Below are 8,557 nucleotides of genomic sequence, written 5' to 3' on the forward strand. Positions count from 1 at the left end.
TCTATAGGGCACCTCGTCAGGACTGGGCGTGTGTCTCTACTAAGTATTTAAGGATACGACGTCAGGACTGGGCATGTGTCTCTACTAAGTATTTAAGGATATATCGTGAGTACTGGGTGTGTGCCCCTATTAAGTATTTAAGGGTAGCTCACCAGGACTTGGTGTGTCTCTTACAAGTGTCCAAGAGTACCTCGTCAGCACATGGATTAGTGTTTAAAAGCACCTCGATAGGACTGGGCTAGCGTCTCTGTTTAGTGGTGAAGACTACTTCAGTAGGAGACTGCTTGCGTCTCTACTGTGTATATATGAGCCCTTCGTCAGAATAAGGCTTGCGTCTTTAATAAGTGTTTAAGGAAAGCACAAGTCATGCGTCTTAAGCTACCTCATTAGGTCTAGACACGTCTCTCTCCGTAGTGTTTAGGATGCTTTTGTATCAACAGGCATACGTCTCTACTTAGTAATGAAGATGCATAGGATAAGAATGCGTCTATACATTAATATTAAGAATACGGCTGTGACTCTACGTGGTGTTTAAAGGTGCCAGAATTTATGATTACCGCAGTTAGGACACATTATTTAGATTTATGTTGTAGGATAATTAAAAATATATAGAACCCTTTAATTGACGTGTTTAAGATGACAGCATTGATATGTATATTTACACTGTGGCCTGTGACAGGCACCTATTACATTCTGTAACATATAATGTATAACTGTAGTGAATAACATACCCATCGCGCACTTAGTCTCAATCTCACACTTGATATAAACTTTTTGAAATTTTTAGGCATTTAGAAAAAAAAATCGTATCAACATGAATATCCACGCAGAAAATACAACATTATTAACATCACACTGAAAACGGATCTATACTGGATAAGTGATAGTGCAAAATGGTTTGCCCGGAGGAGTGCTTTCATTGCAAGGCGACCTGGTCACACAAAGGCCGTGAAAATGTCCTTCCCAAGGTCAGCCCACTGAAGTAGTGGTGGTCACCATTATAAGACTAACCACAACCAAACTGCAAGTCATCATCTTCAAAGTGTGTCCTATCGCCCATCAATCCAATGATAGAAATGGCCCCGGTCGTTAATTGATTTTCACGGTTCAGCAGTATACATTCATAGTCAACTTATCTTCCCAGATTTCAACAAGAAAATTATATTTTATAGTCGTTACCAACTTTTTGATTTAAATTTGTGTGTATGGGCCTGATACAATTTCTTTACTAGTATCAACTTCACGAATTTTTTCCTTTGATACAACGTTCAAACACCTCTCAGAGCAAGATACTATCTATTACAGAAGGCGAGTTGACATAACGTGAAATAAATAAGAGTATTCGTGAACTGTTTATTGGATGTAAGACTTAAATCTCTGGAGAGCTGAAACAGGTAAATGTATATCTTGTCCTATTGTCAAAACCGCTCGCGCTGTGTTTGTTACTCCCATCTGGTGACTACACCTGACCGGGAGTCCTGATACCTAACCACTTTACCACACACGTCCATATAATCACACTACTTCTTACATCACAATGAGGCGATCAACGTCGATGAGGTCTGAATCCGTCATTTTCAAAGTGGTGTTCAACATTGTGGTACAACAAAGAAGGGTTTGGTAGTATCACGTGGTTTAAGAAATATGACGTACTAGTACCTCCACAAATATATTTCACAACAAGGAAATTGTTGGAATTTGTTGGCGTTATAAAATTTGAGGAATGACAAATATCCACGCAAGACATTATAACTGCGATATAGTCCGAAATTTATAGGAAGAATTATACACACACCTGAACAAGAAAATGATGAATTAGTATAAGATGGACAGATACATTCCATTATGTGGCGACATACGTCATTCGATGTTTGGTAAATGCGCTTTACGAATGGTGCAGTGAGGACTGTAACTAAACATTCCATTGACGTCATTATCTATTTGTTTAGCTGGTAGAGATTTGAATATGGTATGTCTACAACGAAAAACAATTTTTACTATAACGCCACCAGAAGATGAAATTAACAAGACAAATAAAAGGAGAAAGCATAATGAGAATTGAATCATGGGATAATTTTGGTGAGTATATCTGTTGAATTAAATGGCAAGACTATCCCCAAAATATCTTGCGATCAAACTCTACCATGATATCATCAATCGAAAACATTCTTCTTCTTAGGTTTGCAGCCTCAGCAAGTTTTCTTTTGGCTTTAGAAGTACCTTTCCTGAAAATCGTATCGACATCGTTTTTAGCCACATACATGTACTTTAACCGCCATTCACTTCTCAGAGTCCTCATGACCAGAGTATGAAGGCGTTCCTTTTGTGTGGACTGGGGTATTGTAGTGTACAGATAGAGCAAATTTCAACGTTCTTATAGAAGAGAGTTTTTGTCGGGAGCGGCGGTTGATAATCGATCAAAAGCTTTTTGGCGTTCTTCAAATTCTTATTCCATTAATTCCACTTCTTGAGTGAGAATTAACAATTTTCTCACAATTTTCTCAAGATAAACGTCAAATCATTTTTAAAGTCGATTAAGGTTTTCTGATCAGAGTTTCTCAACAGCTTCTTGATATGACTCGTGATATTAACCAAGTATCGATATCTACCCAATATATTCCGGTAGGAATTGAATTTAGAATAAATTAGTTTTCTGCAACAACCCTCCATGGACGTTTAGTTGGTGTTCATAATTTGGCATATCTGTTTTTTAATATTACATGTGTCTCAAACGCGATTCATAAATTGCTACAACATAGCTCGAAGAGGGCCACATTATCCACAAGGAAGATCTATGACCGAACGCGTAGAATAGAGTGGCTCTCTGTGTCTATTTAAACATACGTGTATGGAGTTTGACATTTCGTTGTTACTGGAGTAGAAATTGAATACAATAATGGATGATTAAAACACTTTTCCTACGCAATAAATTTCAAATCAAAATCGTTCTTCATATAAAATCTTCTATGACATTGTGATAAGTATAATTTGTCTATATTTCCTCTGATGTAGATAACTATAGCACACCCGATGTAAGGGGGAAATGATTGCTTCACCTCTGTATGATGCAGACAAATAGAATATTTCATCCTTTAGGGATATGTGATAATCTGAAGGTAAAGATTATCATATAGTCAAACCGATTGTATGCAAAGCTTTCGAGCTTAATAATGTTCCCCCGAATGTTGAGATCCTCCATCACACCAACAGGAGTTCTCATGTTTTGTCCCCTTATACCACTGGGAAAATCTAGTGAGAAACAGGAGTATCCACACTGTGGAAAGTTTGGGAATAAGTGTTCAGGATGAAGGAAAAATGGTCTGAAACCCTGAGATTTTTAAGTTAAGCAATTCTTTGTTGAGTAACAAACCAAAGACACACAAATGCCTGATAATTTTCTCCATCGATGTGTTGAGATTTTGATCAATTGTAATTTTGAAAAGTGATCAGATTATTTTTTAAACAAAAAACTTCTATATTTTATTAGCTTTTAGGCTAAGACTTATTTCATAGATATCATTATGTCAACAGCGCGACGAAACAATGTATCACTCAAAAGAAGCCGTTGAACTCAAATAAATGTGAAAAAGCACTCATCAGCACGTTTTTAATACCGTTTGAATGTCTCCTACCAACATGAATTTCACCACAAAAATACATTGAGGATTAATTCCATAACCTGGCGAGGATAAAACCAAATGAAACACAAAAAACAACTACAAAAAGAGGAATATGATGATGTTAAAATGTTCACAGCCAATACTAATTTATCTATACGAATGTCATAGTGCGGTTATCAAATAAAACATATCAGGTTCAATCAAATAAAATGACATCGAAATAATTGTCATAGAACGCATTTCATAATAAAATCACAATAACTGGGATGAAAATGTCATGAACTGTGGTAATAAAACCCACGTTTAGGACAAGACGAGGTGGATAACCCGTTTTAACTCAATCCTGATTATAATAGTTATTTTACTGGCATTAATGGCAAAAAACAACATTAATAATACATTGCCACCTCAGCATAGAGAACTAATGTGACTGCTATCACCACCGACCACTGCTTAACAGCAATGTCAACTGATTTGTTTTATGGTTCTGTAAAAGGACCTGGTAGACATTATTTTCAAACACGTGCCTACGTTCACACGTAGCTTCAAGCCGAAGGACACTATCTGGTCTTTATTGCTTGCATTGATTTAAAACATAAGTCAAATCAAGTAACGTAAATCTGGTGATAAATAAAATACGGTTAATTACTGAATCCAACATGTTGCTGTTTGACTGTGTTTATATGCAGGTGAAATGTATAGAATGAGTTTGTTTTGTGTAGTGCAGATTTTTCTTAATCCAAACTTGATCATTTGTTGTCAATAATTTGAAATAAGTCTGTCTACACTTTCCACTTCTATTTGACAAGGTAGACATTATCAGGTGTCATAAGATGCTTACACATTCTAGGATCTTGTTTTGCATGTACCAGACAAAAGTTTAAAAAATGTAACGCCTAACCAATCTGTTGGTCAATATCAGTTAACATTTAGAAATATCAGTCAGTATTTCACTTTAGCTGTTACATTTTCAGATGTAATTTAATTAAAGAAAAATTAAATGTTTTTTTATATGTAAAGATATCAGTATCATTTTCGTGTGTATCATATCTTATCATTTTATCATTTCAAGGAAATTTCCGTCGTAACTACAAGGGGACTCATTCAAATATACCTTGGACGTTGTATATGGTTTGTCAAGTAAATAACTTTTCGCATTTTGTTCTCGTGTCAACGATTGTAAACTAAATTTAAGAATTTGTCTACATGTAGTTTTATCATACTATTTTCATTAGTATTATTAATGTTTTGTCTTTGAAAAAAGTGTATTATTCAACGGATAAAAGTTCCACTTACGAATAAATTAAACAAAATTTATTCTTGTGACATTTGCTTCTAGAAGCAATTCATTTTAGTATAAGAAGCAGTTCTTCAATCAAGTTTTAACAACTGATTATGTTTGTCAGTCAGGTTGTTTTAGTGCTTACAAGACCAATTATCGTTTTCAATAAATCACCAATGTATCAACTTTCGTTTGATATGTACGAATGAAACATGATGGATACGGAGATGAAGTTGTCACTTATAATAAATCAGATTTATGAATCACGTCATATCATAGATACTGGATATAGACTAAACAAAACACTAGAGATCAAAGGCCAATTTTATTGCATATTCCGGGATTAAGCTCCACTTAGACGCCATAAAAACACGTATTATTCCAGAAATAACCAGACTCGTTACCAAACCTAATCACACATAGCAACAATTACAACGCTATGAAACCCGAGGCCCCCAGTGACGCGGCGGTGTTACTATAAATAGATATATTGCCGGTAAATCATTAGCCTTATCGGAAGTGTGTACATAATAGTGTATAATTACAATGATTCCGTACCATTTGACTCGGTTGTCGTAGCAGTATTACGGTTGTAAACTGGTAATATAAACCAATTCCAACATGGATGACCAAAGCAGTTATAAGTGTTAAGATGATATTATTACACTGGTTCAACGCATTTACAGTTCTTTCTACATTCTTAACTGATGTAAAACAAATAAGCGTATCCTCCCACGTTTATCTACACAAACAAACAATATATTGGCATGATATTGGAAAGACGAACCTTTATGAGTACTTTAGAAAACAAGATCGTTGGACTTTGATGTGTTGACACAGCACATTCACGCCACTACCACCGCCACAAATGATTGTTTTTGATACGTGTTGCGATGTCTCCTTTCTGTCCCCCTTTCCTGGTCATACTGCCCAATTCATTCTGATAAAAGCATTTCAAACACTCAGTATAATGGTCACCAGATATTCATAAAAAGAAGTTGTACTTTAAAGGGTCAACAGATAGTTAACATTCCACTAACTTTAAAATCATTTCGAACATCATACAATGTGTACAACGTAATGAAGTAATTAAGACCACATCAGATCAATTCTCAGCGCACGCGATACGAGTTTCTGAGGGTAAAACCCACAAACCACGCCCATTCAGAAGAACACCAACTTTCAACACACGGTTGATTTGCGGCAGACATTTAGAAGAGAATTATAATGAACTAACATTCAGAGGCAGTGTGACCATTTTAAAATGTATCAAGAATAGGACATTAAGGGTGGGCTAATGTCTGCATTGTGTTACAAAACATCGTTCCTAAACTGTAATTAACATTGATGTCACATTAAAAAGCAACGGTAAGAGATTTTCTTCCCTCCAGACATGGTTTGAAACATTGAAGTATATTCTGGATAAGAGAAAAAGACTTTTCAATGAAATGGGAGACATGTGAAAGTCACGGTCCCAGTTTCGACCGGGTTGACGTCGTTTGATACCGAGGGGGTGTGCCCCTGCTGTAACTGTTTTGGTGTGACAGAGAAAATTGGACACCAAATTGTGACACCGCGGACAACATCAAACGTTGTTAAAGCGAGTAACACCGTATTGTATTTCTAATTAATAATAGAAAAGTGCAGCACAAAAGTGCACGGCACATCATCTGGGTCTTTCAGACACAATTCATTCCTGCTATAAGAGTAGACCTCGACACATCACACCGAGCAGGTTTAAGCATGTGATAATGGAAACCAAAATCAGTGAGCATATTAAGTAGGATTGACAAACAAGTCTTCATGGACAGGACTGTTATATTGCGTCCGGTTAGATGATACTTGTGTGCTGACATTTGTGACGACAATGACCCTATGCCTCATAATATTCTAATCAAACAAACATGCTGCATTTAAAGTAGCTTTTAATTTATAGTTCTTATTGAACAATACGAACACATACTTTGAGCATGTCTCTACGTTTGAAATGAATACAGTCGAAACAGTGTCGTGTTCAGGCTTAGTGCTAAGTTATTCTTTTTAGCAATGAAATACATGTTGTATAGGCATTTTTGTATAAAGGAAGTACGGTGTGGATCTTCTATTGCAATATCACACTCCTAATTGTTCTTTAAAAGCATCCAGGTATGAAATATCGTAGTCTTCTGATCAAATATCGCAACAATTGTCATCTGATTATCATTGCCTCTCTCGTCCACTTTTCTATCATCACACCCAACATATATGATTAAATGTACTATCCATCCATCCTTCCATCCACTCGCTGTAACACTAGTATACATTCATCCATCTATCATTGCAGCAATCAACGTTTTGTACATTGCATCAATTATCCATCCACCTATAGTTGCACCAGTCACCCATAAACATAATTTTGCCCTATTCATTTATCAGCCTATAATTGTACCAGTTATTCATCAGCCTATCAGTGTAGACGTCATCCATCAACATCTCGTTGCTCCTTTCATCCATCTACCTCTCATTCCCTCATGTCACCCATCCCCCTATCATTGCAGCAGACATCTATTAACATATTTAACTATTCATTTATCAACCTATTATTGTGCCAGCTGTCCATGCACCTATCAAAGCACACGTCATCAATAAACTTTCGATACTCTTTTCATCTATCCACCTCTCATTCCACCAGACATCCATCCCCCCTATCATTGCAACAGACATCCATCCTCTATCATTGCAACAGACATCGTCAACCTTTCATTGCACCAGTCATCCATCCACTTCTTATTGCACAAGTCATGTATCATTACATCAGTCATCCATTCATCTATTATCTCACCACTTGTCATTGCAATAATGATTGGAAACCCTTTCACCCAAATCTTTCCCTTTGCAACACCAAAGCAGTGTAGTATAATTGCCTATGAAATTGTGTGTCGAATGAATGAATACGGAGTAAATTACTTTACCTTCAAAAGGCATAAGAATTATCTAGTGCAGTTTTTATTGATGAAAGAAAACCTCATCGTAACCTTAGTTTATCCTTTTTGTCATTGAGAATATAACATCGTGACCTACTTAAACTTAACTATATTTACACACGAAATTTCCTGCAGACTGTTAACATAATATTAATAAAACTTTATCTAGCAAGTATCATATCGACAGTCAGAATTCAAATAATTCGATGAACAGTTTAAATATAGAAATATTTGTTAGGGCAATGTGACAACTATCTGTCATCACACTAACAAGGATCTCTCATATCATACTAGGATAACGTCTATTTGCTACCTTATGACGACTACATCTAAAGCATACCAAACATCGCTTACGTAATACCCCCAGTATTCGATGACAATGGTTGCATTACAAGGAATAACATTCATTCCTTTCAGATATGTGTTCATATATTTCAAAGTGGGTGACATATCATTAGAAAGAGAATTATCTTATGCGCATGTTACGTTACATATTGATCACGGCATTAAAGGGTCGTATTAGCGGATTAGTTCTATAGACCAGGATCTTTCTTTTATTGCAGTTATGAATTGTAGATTATCGGCCTGGTATTTTATGACGTAGGATCTGTAGAGTCGTGATACCCAATTAGAAGACCACTAAAGACCGTCAGGTTATCCCGCTGTGTTTAACAGTCTACCTGTTTGCGACG

The sequence above is a fragment of the Ylistrum balloti genome, unplaced genomic scaffold (genome assembly GCF_031769215.1).
Source record: "Ylistrum balloti isolate Yb309-2 unplaced genomic scaffold, AGI_CSIRO_Ybal_v1 Utg370666, whole genome shotgun sequence".
NCBI lineage: Eukaryota > Metazoa > Mollusca > Bivalvia > Pectinida > Pectinidae > Ylistrum > Ylistrum balloti.